This window comes from Oncorhynchus mykiss, chromosome 29 (assembly GCF_057628025.1).
Source record: "Oncorhynchus mykiss isolate SJ-2025 chromosome 29, ASM5762802v1, whole genome shotgun sequence".
Taxonomy (NCBI): domain Eukaryota; kingdom Metazoa; phylum Chordata; class Actinopteri; order Salmoniformes; family Salmonidae; genus Oncorhynchus; species Oncorhynchus mykiss.
The window spans coordinates 9,792,526-9,807,202 of record NC_143050.1 but is presented as its reverse complement, the minus strand read 5'-3'; the positions used below and the strand labels follow the sequence as shown (position 1 = coordinate 9,807,202).

The window sequence follows — 14,677 nt, the reverse complement described above, 5'->3', positions numbered from 1 at the left end:
TATAATAGAGACAGTAGATCTAGCTGGTCTGTCATAATATAATCGAGACAGTAAATCTAGCTGGTCTGTCATAATATAATAGAGACAGTAGATCTAGCTGGTCTCTCGTAATATAATAGAGAGAGTAGATCTAGCAGGTCTGTCATAATATAATAGAGACAGCAGATCTAGCAGGTCTGTCATAATACAATAGAGACAGTAGATCTAGCTGGTCTGTCATGATTTAATAGAGACAGCAGATCTTGCTGGTCTGTCATAATATAAAAGAGACAGTAGATCTAGCTGGTCTGTCATAATATAATAGAGAAGGTAGATCTAGCTGGTCTGTCATATTATAATAGAGACCTAGAGACAGTAGATCTAGCTGTTCTGTCATAATACAATAGAGACATTAGATCTAGCTGGTCTGTCATAATATAATTGAGATAGTAGATCTAGCTGGTCTGTCATAATATAACAGAGACAGCAGATATAGCTGGTCTGTCATAATATAATAGAGGCAGTAGATCTAGGTGGTATGTCATAATATAATAGAGAAAGCCGATCTAGCTGGTCTGTCCTAATATAATAGAGAGAGTAGATCTAGCTGGTCTGTCATAATATAATAGAGAAGGTAGATCTAGCTGGTCTGTCATAGTATAATAGAGACCTAGAGACAGTAGATCTAGCTGTTCTGTCATAATACAATAGAGACATTAGATCTAGCTGGTCTGTCATAATATAATATAGAAAGTAGATCTAGCTGGTCTGTCATAATATAATAGAGACAGCAGATATAGCTGGTCTGTCATAATATAATAGAGGCAGTAGATCTAGGTGGTATGTCATAATGTAACAGAGACAGCCGATCTAGCTGGTCTGTCATAATATAATAGAAACAGTAGATCTAGCTGTTCTGTCATAATATAATAGAGACAGTATATCGAGCTGGTCTGTCATAGTATAATAGAGACAGTAGATCTAGCTGGTCTGTCATAATATAATCGAGACAGTAAATCTAGCTGGTCTGTCATAATATAATAGAGACAGTAGATCTAGCTGGTCTCTCGTAATATAATAGAGAGAGTAGATCTAGCAGGTCTGTCATAATATAATAGAGACAGCAGATCTAGCAGGTCTGTCATAATTTAATAGAGACTGCAGATCTATCTGGTCTGTCATAATAGAATAGAGACAGTAGATCTAGCTGTTCTGTCATAATAGAATAGAGACAGTAAATCTAGCTGGTCTGTCATAATATAATATAGACAGTAGATCTAGCTGATCTCTCATAATATAATAGAGAGAGTAGATCTAGCTGGTCTGTCATAATATAATAGAGACAGCAGATCTAGCTGGTCTGTCATAATTTAATAGAGACAGCAGATATATCTGGTCTGTCATAATAGAATAGAGACAGTAGATCTAGCTGTTCTGTCACAATTTAATAGAGACAGCAGATCTATCTGGTCTGTCATAATAGAATAGAGACAGTAGATTTAGCTGTTCTGTCATAATATAATAGAGACAGTAAATCTAGCTGGTCTGTCATAATATAATAGAGACAGTAGATCTAGCTGGTCTCTCATAATATAATAGAGAGAGTAGATCTAGCTGGTCTGTCATAATATAATAGAGACAGCAGATCTAGCTGGTCTGTCATAATTTAATAGAGACAGCAGATCTATCTGGTCTGTCATAATAGAATTAGAGACAGTAGATCTAGCTGTTCTGTCATAATAGAATAGAGACAGTATATCTCGCTGGTCTGTCATAATATAATAGAGACAGTAGATCTAGCTGGACTGTCATAATATAATAGAGACAGTAGATCTAGCTGGTCTGTCATAATATAATAGAGACAGTAGATCTAGCTGTTCTGTCATAATAGAATAGAGACAGTATATCTCGCTGGTCTGTCATAATATAATATAGACAGTAGATCTAGCTGTTCTGTCATAATAGAATAGAGACAGAATATCTCGCTGTTCTGTCATAATATAATAGAGACAGTAGATCTAGCTGGTCTGTCATAATTTAATAGAGACAGCAGATCTTGCTGGTCTGTCATAATATAATAGAGACAGTAGATCTAGCTGGTCTGTCATAATATAATAGAGAAGGTAGATCTAGCTGGTCTGTCATATTATAATAGAGACCTAGAGACAGTAGATCTAGCTGGTCTGTCATAATATAATAGAGACAGTAGATCTAGCTGGTCTGTCGTAATATAATAGAGACAGTAGATCTAGCTGGTCTGTCATAATATAATAGAGACAGTAAATCTAGCTGGTCTGTCATAATTTAATAGAGACATCAGACCCAGCTGGTCTCTCATAATATAATAGAGACAGTATATCAAGCTGGTCTGTCATAGTATAATAGAGACAGTAGATCTAGCTGGTCTGTCATAATATAATAGAGACAGTAAATCTAGCTGGTCTGTCATAATATAATAGAGACAGTAGATCTAGCTGGTCTCTCATAATATAATAGAGAGAGTAGATCTAGCTGGTCTGTCATAATATAATAGAGACAGCAGATCTAGCTGGTCTGTCATCATTTAATAGAGACAGCAGATCTATCTGGTCTGTCATAATATAATAGAGACAGTAGATCTAGCTGTTCTGTCATAATAGAATAGAGACAGTATATCTCGCTGGTCTGTCATAATATAATAGAGACAGTATATCTAGCTGGTCTGTCATAATATAATAGAGACAGTAGATCTAGCTGGTCTGTCATAATATAATAGAGACAGTAAATTTAGCTTGTCTGTCATAATTTAATAGAGACATCAGACCTTGCTGGTCTGTCATAATATAATAGAGACAGTAGATCTAGCTGGTCTGTCATAATTTAATAGAGACAGCAGATCTATCTGGTCTGTCATAATATAATAGAGACAGGAATTCTAGCTGGTCTGTAATAATTTAACAGAGGCAATAGATCTAGCTGGTCTGTCATAATATAATAGAGACACTGGATCTAGCTGTTCTGTCTTAATACAATAGAGACAGTAGATCTAGCTGGTCTTTCATAAGTTAATAGAGACAGCAGATCTAGCTGGTCTGTCATAATATAATACAGACAGTAGATCTCGCTGGTCTGTCATAATATAATAGAGACAGTAGATCTAGCTGGTCTGTCATAATTTCACAGAGGCAGTAGATCTAGCTGGTCTGTCATAATATAATAGAGACAGGAGATCTAGCTGGTCTGTCATAATTTAATAGAGACCTAGAGACAGTAGATCTATCTGGTCTGTCATAATATAATAGAGACAGTAGATCTATCAGGTCCGTCATAATATAATAAAGAACTAGAGACAGTAGATCTAGCTGTTCTGTCATAATACAATAGAGACAGTATATCTAGCTGGTCTGTCATGATTTAATAGAGACAGCAGATCTTGCTGGTCTGTCATAATATAAAAGAGACAGTAGATCTAGCTGGTCTGTCATAATATAATAGAGAAGGTAGATCTAGCTGGTCTGTCATATTATAATAGAGACCTAGAGACAGTAGATCTAGCTGTTCTGTCATAATACAATAGAGACATTAGATCTAGCTGGTCTGTCATAATATAATTGAGATAGTAGATCTAGCTGGTCTGTCATAATATAACAGAGACAGCAGATATAGCTGGTCTGTCATAATATAATAGAGGCAGTAGATCTAGGTGGTATGTCATAATATAATAGAGAAAGCCGATCTAGCTGGTCTGTCCTAATATAATAGAGAGAGTAGATCTAGCTGGTCTGTCATAATATAATAGAGAAGGTAGATCTAGCTGGTCTGTCATAGTATAATAGAGACCTAGAGACAGTAGATCTAGCTGTTCTGTCATAATACAATAGAGACATTAGATCTAGCTGGTCTGTCATAATATAATAGAGAAAGTAGATCTAGCTGGTCTGTCATAATATAATAGAGACAGCGGATATAGCTGGTCTGTCATAATATAATAGAGGCAGTAGATCTAGGTGGTATGTCATAATGTAACAGAGACAGCCGATCTAGCTGGTCTGTCATAATATAATAGAAACAGTAGATCTAGCTGTTCTGTCATAATATAATAGAGACAGTATATCGAGCTGGTCTGTCATAGTATAATAGAGACAGTAGATCTAGCTGGTCTGTCATAATATAATCGAGACAGTAAATCTAGCTGGTCTGTCATAATATAATAGAGACAGTAGATCTAGCTGGTCTCTCGTAATATAATAGAGAGAGTAGATCTAGCAGGTCTGTCATAATATAATAGAGACAGCAGATCTAGCAGGTCTGTCATAATACAATAGAGACAGTAGATCTAGCTGGTCTGTCATGATTTAATAGAGACAGCAGATCTTGCTGGTCTGTCATAATATAAAAGAGACAGTAGATCTAGCTGGTCTGTCATAATATAATAGAGAAGGTAGATCTAGCTGGTCTGTCATATTATAATAGAGACCTAGAGACAGTAGATCTAGCTGTTCTGTCATAATACAATAGAGACATTAGATCTAGCTGGTCTGTCATAATGTAATTGAGATAGTAGATCTAGCTGGTCTGTCATAATATAACAGAGACAGCAGATATAGCTGGTCTGTCATAATATAATAGAGGCAGTAGATCTAGGTGGTATGTCATAATATAATAGAGAAAGCCGATCTAGCTGGTCTGTCCTAATATAATAGAGAGAGTAGATCTAGCTGGTCTGTCATAATATAATAGAGAAGGTAGATCTAGCTGGTCTGTCATAGTATAATAGAGACCTAGAGACAGTAGATCTAGCTGTTCTGTCATAATACAATAGAGACATTAGATCTAGCTGGTCTGTCATAATATAATATAGAAAGTAGATCTAGCTGGTCTGTCATAATATAATAGAGACAGCAGATATAGCTGGTCTGTCATAATATAATAGAGGCAGTAGATCTAGGTGGTATGTCATAATGTAACAGAGACAGCCGATCTAGCTGGTCTGTCATAATATAATAGAAACAGTAGATCTAGCTGTTCTGTCATAATATAATAGAGACAGTATATCGAGCTGGTCTGTCATAGTATAATAGAGACAGTAGATCTAGCTGGTCTGTCATGATATAATCGAGACAGTAAATCTAGCTGGTCTGTCATAATATAATAGAGACAGTAGATCTAGCTGGTCTCTCGTAATATAATAGAGAGAGTAGATCTAGCAGGTCTGTCATAATATAATAGAGACAGCAGATCTAGCAGGTCTGTCATAATTTAATAGAGACAGCAGATCTATCTGGTCTGTCATAATAGAATAGAGACAGTAGATCTAGCTGTTCTGTCATAATAGAATAGAGACAGTAAATCTAGCTGGTCTGTCATAATATAATATAGACAGTAGATCTAGCTGATCTCTCATAATATAATAGAGAGAGTAGATCTAGCTGGTCTGTCATAATATAATAGAGACAGCAGATCTAGCTGGTCTGTCATAATTTAATAGAGACAGCAGATATATCTGGTCTGTCATAATAGAATAGAGACAGTAGATCTAGCTGTTCTGTCACAATTTAATAGAGACAGCAGATCTATCTGGTCTGTCATAATAGAATAGAGACAGTAGATCTAGCTGTTCTGTCATAATATAATAGAGACAGTAAATCTAGCTGGTCTGTCATAATATAATAGAGACAGTAGATCTAGCTGGTCTCTCATAATATAATAGAGAGAGTAGATCTAGCTGGTCTGTCATAATATAATAGAGACAGCAGATCTAGCTGGTCTGTCATAATTTAATAGAGACAGCAGATCTATCTGGTCTGTCATAATAGAATTAGAGACAGTAGATCTAGCTGTTCTGTCATAATAGAATAGAGACAGTATATCTCGCTGGTCTGTCATAATATAATAGAGACAGTAGATCTAGCTGGACTGTCATAATATAATAGAGACAGTAGATCTAGCTGGTCTGTCATAATATAATAGAGACAGTAGATCTAGCTGTTCTGTCATAATAGAATAGAGACAGTATATCTCGCTGGTCTGTCATAATATAATATAGACAGTAGATCTAGCTGTTCTGTCATAATAGAATAGAGACAGAATATCTCGCTGTTCTGTCATAATATAATAGAGACAGTAGATCTAGCTGGTCTGTCATAATTTAATAGAGACAGCAGATCTTGCTGGTCTGTCATAATATAATAGAGACAGTAGATCTAGCTGGTCTGTCATAATATAATAGAGAAGGTAGATCTAGCTGGTCTGTCATATTATAATAGAGACCTAGAGACAGTAGATCTAGCTGGTCTGTCATAATATAATAGAGACAGTAGATCTAGCTGGTCTGTCGTAATATAATAGAGACAGTAAATTTAGCTTGTCTGTCATAATTTAATAGAGACATCAGACCCAGCTGGTCTCTCATAATATAATAGAGACAGTATATCAAGCTGGTCTGTCATAGTATAATAGAGACAGTAGATCTAGCTGGTCTGTCATAATATAATAGAGACAGTAAATCTAGCTGGTCTGTCATAATATAATAGAGACAGTAGATCTAGCTGGTCTCTCATAATATAATAGAGAGAGTAGATCTAGCTGGTCTGTCATAATATAATAGAGACAGCAGATCTAGCTGGTCTGTCATCATTTAATAGAGACAGCAGATCTATCTGGTCTGTCATAATATAATAGAGACAGTAGATCTAGCTGTTCTGTCATAATAGAATAGAGACAGTATATCTCGCTGGTCTGTCATAATATAATAGAGACAGTATATCTAGCTGGTCTGTCATAATATAATAGAGACAGTAGATCTAGCTGGTCTGTCATAATATAATAGAGACAGTAAATTTAGCTTGTCTGTCATAATTTAATAGAGACATCAGACCTAGCTGGTCTGTCATAATATAATAGAGACAGTAGATCTAGCTGGTCTGTCATAATTTAATAGAGACAGCAGATCTATCTGGTCTGTCATAATATAATAGAGACAGGAATTCTAGCTGGTCTGTAATAATTTAACAGAGGCAATAGATCTAGCTGGTCTGTCATAATATAATAGAGACACTGGATCTAGCTGTTCTGTCTTAATACAATAGAGACAGTAGATCTAGCTGGTCTTTCATAAGTTAATAGAGACAGCAGATCTAGCTGGTCTGTCATAATATAATACAGACAGTAGATCTCGCTGGTCTGTCATAATATAATAGAGACAGTAGATCTAGCTGGTCTGTCATAATTTCACAGAGGCAGTAGATCTAGCTGGTCTGTCATAATATAATAGAGACAGGAGATCTAGCTGGTCTGTCATAATTTAATAGAGACAGCAGATCTAGCTGGTCTGTCATAATATAATAGAGACAGTAGATCTAGCTGGTCTGTCATAATATAATAGAGACAGTAGATCTAGCAGGTCTGTCATATTATAATAGAGACCTAGAGACAGTAGATCTAGCTGTTCTGCCATAATACAATAGAGACAGTAGATCTATATGGTCTGTCATTATATAATAGAGACAGTAGATCTAGCTGGTCTGTCATAATATAACAGAGAAAGTAGATCTAGCAGGTCTGTCATAATATAATAGAGACCTAGAGACAGTAGATCTGGCTGTTCTGTCATAATACAATAGAGACAGTAGATCTATCTGGTCTGTCATTATATAATAGAGACAGTAGATCTAGCTGGTCTGTCATAATATAATAGAGACCTACAGACAGTAGATCGAGCTGGTCTGTCAAATATAATAGAGACAGTAGATCTAGCTGGTCTGTCATAATTTAATAGAGACAGCAGATCTATCTGGTCTGTCATAATATAATAGAGACAGTATATCTCGCTGGTCTGTCATAATATAACAGAGACAGTAGATCTAGCAGGTCTGTCATAATATAATAGTGACCTAGAGGCAGTAGATCTGGCTGTTCTGTCATAATATAATAGAGACAGTAGATGTAGCTGGTCTGTCAAATATAATAGAGACAGTAGATCTAGCTGGTCTGTCATAATTTAATAGAGACAGCAGATCTATCTGGTCTGTCATAATATAATAGAGACAGTAGATCTAGCTGTTCTGTCATAATAGAATAGAGACAGTATATCTCGCTGGTCTCTCATAAGATAATAGAGACAGTAGATCTAGCTGGTCTGTCATAATATAATAGAGACAGTAGATCTAGCTGGTCTGTCATAATATAATAGAGACAGTATATCTCGCTGGTCTGTCATAATTTAATAGAGACAGCAGATCTATCTGGTCTGTCATAATATAATAGAGACAGTAGATCTAGCTGTTCTGTCATAATACAATAGAGACAGTAGATCTAGCTGGTCTGTCATAATTTAACAGAGGCAGATTATCTCGCTGGTCTGTCATAATATAATAGAGACAGTAGATCTAGCTGGTCTGTCATAATTTCACAGAGGCAGTAGATCTAGCTGGTCTGTCATAATATAATAGAGACAGGAGATCTAGCTGGTCTGTCATAATTTAATAGAGACAGCAGATCTAGCTGGTCTGTCATAATATAATAGAGACAGTAGATCTAGCTGGTCTGTCATAATATAATAGAGACAGTAGATCTAGCAGGTCTGTCATATTATAATAGAGACCTAGAGACAGTAGATCTAGCTGTTCTGTCGTAATACAATAGAGACAGTAGATTTAGCTGGTCTGTCATAATATAACAGAGACAGTAGATCTAGCTGGTCTGTCATAATATAACAGAGACAGTAGATCTAGCAGGTCTGTCATAATATAATAGAGACCTAGAGACAGTAGATCAAGCTGTTCTGTCATAATACAATAGAGACAGTAGATCTAGCTGGTCTGTCAAATATAATAGAGACAGTAGATCTAGCTGGTCTGTCATAATATAACAGATACAGCAGATATAGCTGGTCTGTCACAATATAATAGAGACAGTAGATCTAGCTGGTCTTTCATAATATAATAGAGACAGTATATCTAGCTGGTCTGTCATAGTATAATAGAGACAGTAGATATAGCTGGTCTGTCATAATATAATAGAGACAGGAGATCTAGCTGGTCTGTCATAATTTAATAGAGACAGCAGATCTAGCTGGTCTGTCATAATATAATAGAGACAGTAGATCTAGCTGGTCTGTCATAATATAATAGATACAGTAGATCTAGCAGGTCTGTAATATTATAATAGAGACCTAGAGACAGTAGATCTAGCTGTTCTGTCATAATACAATAGAGACAGTAGATCTAGCTGCTCTGTCATAATATAACAGAGACAGTAGATCTAGCTGGTCTGTCATAATACAATAGAGACAGCAGATCTAGCTGGTCTGTCATAATATAATAGAGACAGTAGATCTAGCTGGTCTGTCATAATATAATAGATACAGTAGATCTAGCAGGTCTGTAATATTATAATAGAGACCTAGAGACAGTAGATCTAGCTGTTCTGTCATAATACAATAGAGACAGGAGATCTAGCTGGTCTGTCATAATTTAACAGAGGCAGTAGATCTAGCTGGTCTGTCAAATATAATAGAGACAGTAGATCTAGCTGGTCTGTCATAATATAATAGAAACAGTAGATCTAGCAGGTCTGTCATAATATAACAGATACAGCAGATATAGCTGGTCTGTCATAATATAATAGAGATAGTAGATCTAGCTGGTCTGTCATAATATAATAGAGACCTAGAGACAGTAGATCTAGCTGGTCTGTCATAATATAATAAAGAACTAGAGACAGTAGATCTAGCTGTTCTGTCATAATACAATAGAGACAGTAGATCTAGCTGGTCTGTCATAATATAATAGAGACAGTAAATCTAGCTGGTCTGTCATAATTTAATAGCGACAGCAGATCTTCCTGGTCTGTCATAATATAATAGAGACAGTAGATGTCACGATTCTTCAAAGTCGAACCCAGAAGCAGACCAGGACAAGGAGAGTAGGAAAAAGGTGAGTATTTATTTACAAGTGAATGGGTAGATATATCCAGGTGGTGTAGCGGGTAGCGGTGATGAGTTGATGGGAGTAAATAGGTGGATCCAATGGGGAAGCGGAATCTTCTGACGACCAGGCGGGAATGGGGTAAATGATCCGGGTGAGTAACTGAAGACAGAACAAACAGAGGTAAGTTCAAGGAAAGCAATACGTAACAAACAACAAAACAACTTCTATCCAACTTGAGGCTGATACTCTGGCACAACATACTGTTCATGGCTAACGATCCGGCAGGGAATGGATGTCAGGTCCGGGCTTATGAAGAGGAGAGATGATGATCAGGACCAGGTGTGCAGATAGCTGATGGGATACAGGTGCGTGTAATCAGAAACCCCAACTGGCTACATTGCCCGGCAACCAGACAGGGTGCGTTCCAGGACGCCGGAAAAACTCTCCAGGACAGAACATAGGCAAAAAACAGACTCAGGAAACGGGATTCGTGACAGTAGATCTAGCTGGTCTGTCATAATATAATAGAGAAGGTAGATCTAGCTGGTCTGTCATAATATAATAGAGACAGTAAATCTAGCAGGTCTGTCATATTATAATAGAGACCTAAAGACAGTAGATCTAGCTGTTCTGTCATAATACAATAGAGACAGTAGATCTAGCTGGTCTGTCATAATATAATAGAGACAGTAGATCTAGCTGGTCTGTCATAATATAATATTGACAGTATATCTAGCTGGTCTGTCATAGTATAATAGAAACAGTAGATCTAGCTGTTCTGTCATAATATAATAGAGACAGTATATCAAGCTGGTCTGTCATAGTATAATAGAGACAGTAGATCTAGCTGGTCTGTCATAATATAATAGAGACAGTAGATCTAGCTGTTCTGTCATAATAGAATAGAGACAGTATATCTCGCTGGTCTGTCATAATATAATAGAGACAGTATATCTAGCTGGTCTGTCATAATATAATAGAGACAGTAGATATTGCTGGTCTGTCGTAATATAATAGAGACAGTAAATTTAGCTTGTCAGTCATAATTTAATAGAGACATCAGACCTAGCTGGTCTGTCATAATATAATAGAGACAGTAGATCTAGCTGGTCTGTCATAATATAATAGATACAGTAGATCTAGCAGGTCTGTAATATTATAATAGAGACCTAGAGACAGTAGATCTAGCTGTTCTGTCATAATACAATAGAGACAGTAGATCTAGCTGCTCTGTCATAATATAACAGAGACAGTGGATCTAGCTGGTCTGCCATAATATAATAGAGAACTAGAGACAGTAGATCTAGCTGGTCTGTCATAACTTAATAGAGACAGCAGATCTATCTGGTCTGTCATAATATAATAGAGACAGTAGATCTAGCTGTTCTGTCATAATAGAATAGAGACAGAATATCTCGCTGTTCTGTCATAATATAATAGAGACAGTGGATCTAGCTGGTCTGTCATAATATAATAGAGACAGGAATTCTAGCTGGTCTGTAATAATTTAACAGAGGCAATAGATCTAGCTGGTCTGTCATAATATAATAGAGACACTGGATCTAGCTGTTCTGTCTTAATACAATAGAGACAGTAGATCTAGCTGGTCTTTCATAAGTTAATAGAGACAGCAGATCTAGCTGGTCTGTCATAATATAATACAGACAGTAGATCTCGCTGGTCTGTCATAATATAATAGAGACAGTAGATCTAGCTGGTCTGTCATAATTTCACAGAGGCAGTAGATCTAGCTGGTCTGTCATAATATAATAGAGACAGGAGATCTAGCTGGTCTGTCATAATTTAATAGAGACAGCAGATCTAGCTGGTCTGTCATAATATAATAGAGACAGTAGATCTAGCTGGTCTGTCATAATATAATAGAGACAGTAGATCTAGCAGGTCTGTCATATTATAATAGAGACCTAGAGACAGTAGATCTAGCTGTTCTGCCATAATACAATAGATACAGTAGATCTATATGGTCTGTCATTATATAATAGAGACAGTAGATCTAGCTGGTCTGTCATAATATAACAGAGAAAGTAGATCTAGCAGGTCTGTCATAATATAATAGAGACCTAGAGACAGTAGATCTGGCTGTTCTGTCATAATACAATAGAGACAGTAGATCTATCTGGTCTGTCATTATATAATAGAGACAGTAGATCTAGCTGGTCTGTCATAATATAATAGAGACCTACAGACAGTAGATCGAGCTGGTCTGTCAAATATAATAGAGACAGTAGATCTAGCTGGTCTGTCATAATTTAATAGAGACAGCAGATCTATCTGGTCTGTCATAATATAATAGAGACAGTATATCTCGCTGGTCTGTCATAATATAACAGAGACAGTAGATCTAGCAGGTCTGTCATAATATAATAGTGACCTAGAGGCAGTAGATCTGGCTGTTCTGTCATAATATAATAGAGACAGTAGATGTAGCTGGTCTGTCAAATATAATAGAGACACTAGATCTAGCTGGTCTGTCATAATTTAATAGAGACAGCAGATCTATCTGGTCTGTCATAATATAATAGAGACAGTAGATCTAGCTGTTCTGTCATAATAGAATAGAGACAGTACATCTCGCTGGTCTCTCATAAGATAATAGAGACAGTAGATCTAGCTGGTCTGTCATAATATAATAGAGACAGTAGATCTAGCTGGTCTGTCATAATATAATAGAGACAGTATATCTCGCTGGTCTGTCATAATTTAATAGAGACAGCAGATCTATCTGGTCTGTCATAATATAATAGAGACAGTAGATCTAGCTGTTCTGTCATAATACAATAGAGACAGTAGATCTAGCTGGTCTGTCATAATTTAACAGAGGCAGATTATCTCGCTGGTCTGTCATAATATAATAGAGACAGTAGATCTAGCTGGTCTGTCATAATTTCACAGAGGCAGTAGATCTAGCTGGTCTGTCATAATATAATAGAGACAGGAGATCTAGCTGGTCTGTCATAATTTAATAGAGACAGCAGATCTAGCTGGTCTGTCATAATATAATAGAGACAGTAGATCTAGCTGGTCTGTCATAATATAATAGAGACAGTAGATCTAGCAGGTCTGTCATATTATAATAGAGACCTAGAGACAGTAGATCTAGCTGTTCTGTCATAATACAATAGAGACAGTAGATTTAGCTGGTCTGTCATAATATAACAGAGACAGTAGATCTAGCTGGTCTGTCATAATATAATAGAGACAGTAGATCTAGCAGGTCTGTCATAATATAATAGAGACCTAGAGACAGTAGATCAAGCTGTTCTGTCATAATACAATAGAGACAGTAGATCTAGCTGGTCTGTCAAATATAATAGAGACAGTAGATCTAGCTGGTCTGTCATAATATAACAGATACAGCAGATATAGCTGGTCTGTCACAATATAATAGAGACAGTAGATCTAGCTGGTCTTTCATAATATAATAGAGACAGTATATCTAGCTGGTCTGTCATAGTATAATAGAGACAGTAGATATAGCTGGTCTGTCATAATATAATAGAGACAGGAGATCTAGCTGGTCTGTCATAATTTAATAGAGACAGCAGATCTAGCTGGTCTGTCATAATATAATAGAGACAGTAGATCTAGCTGGTCTGTCATAATATAATAGATACAGTAGATCTAGCAGGTCTGTAATATTATAATAGAGACCTAGAGACAGTAGATCTAGCTGTTCTGTCATAATACAATAGAGACAGTAGATCTAGCTGCTCTGTCATAATATAACAGAGACAGTAGATCTAGCTGGTCTGTCATAATACAATAGAGACAGCAGATCTAGCTGGTCTGTCATAATATAATAGAGACAGTAGATCTAGCTGGTCTGTCATAATATAATAGATACAGTAGATCTAGCAGGTCTGTAATATTATAATAGAGACCTAGAGACAGTAGATCTAGCTGTTCTGTCATAATACAATAGAGACAGGAGATCTAGCTGGTCTGTCATAATTTAACAGAGGCAGTAGATCTAGCTGGTCTGTCAAATATAATAGAGACAGTAGATCTAGCTGGTCTGTCATAATATAATAGAAACAGTAGATCTAGCAGGTCTGTCATAATATAACAGATACAGCAGATATAGCTGGTCTGTCATAATATAATAGAGATAGTAGATCTAGCTGGTCTGTCATAATATAATAGAGACCTAGAGACAGTAGATCTAGCTGGTCTGTCATAATATAATAAAGAACTAGAGACAGTAGATCTAGCTGTTCTGTCATAATACAATAGAGACAGTAGATCTAGCTGGTCTGTCATAATATAATAGAGACAGTACATCTAGCTGGTCTGTCATAATTTAATAGCGACAGCAGATCTTCCTGGTCTGTCATAATATAATAGAGACAGTAGATGTCACGATTCTTCAAAGTCGAACCCAGAAGCAGACCAGGACAAGGAGAGTAGGAAAAAGGTGAGTATTTATTTACAAGTGAATGGGTAGATATATCCAGGTGGTGTAGCGGGTAGCGGTGATGAGTTGATGGGAGTAAATAGGTGGATCCAATGGGGAAGCGGAATCTTCTGACGACCAGGCGGGAATGGGGTAAATGATCCGGGTGAGTAACTGAAGACAGAACAAACAGAGGTAAGTTCAAGGAAAGCAATACGTAACAAACAACAAAACAACTTCTATCCAACTTGAGGCTGATACTCTGGCACAACATACTGTTCATGGCTAACGATCCGGCAGGGAATGGATGTCAGGTCCGGGCTTATGAAGAGGAGAGATGATGATCAGGACCAGGTGTGCAGATAGCTGATGGGAT

At 36.6% G+C, this 14,677-nt stretch overlaps 2 long non-coding RNA genes across 2 annotated transcripts; both read right to left on the bottom strand.

The window, feature by feature from the left end:
- Positions 1–9,883: 9,883 nt before the first annotated feature.
- LOC149970338 (uncharacterized) lies at positions 9,884–10,247 on the bottom strand. The gene is made up of 2 exons (XR_016493468.1): positions 10,149–10,247; positions 9,884–10,046 (listed from the first exon to the last, which is right to left on the bottom strand). It is a non-coding gene; the product is annotated as an uncharacterized LOC149970338 (long non-coding RNA).
- Positions 10,248–14,312: 4,065 nt separating this feature from the next.
- LOC149970337 (uncharacterized) lies at positions 14,313–14,677 on the bottom strand. Its single transcript, XR_016493142.1, has 2 exons — positions 14,578–14,677; positions 14,313–14,475 (listed from the first exon to the last, which is right to left on the bottom strand). It is a non-coding gene; the product is annotated as an uncharacterized LOC149970337 (long non-coding RNA).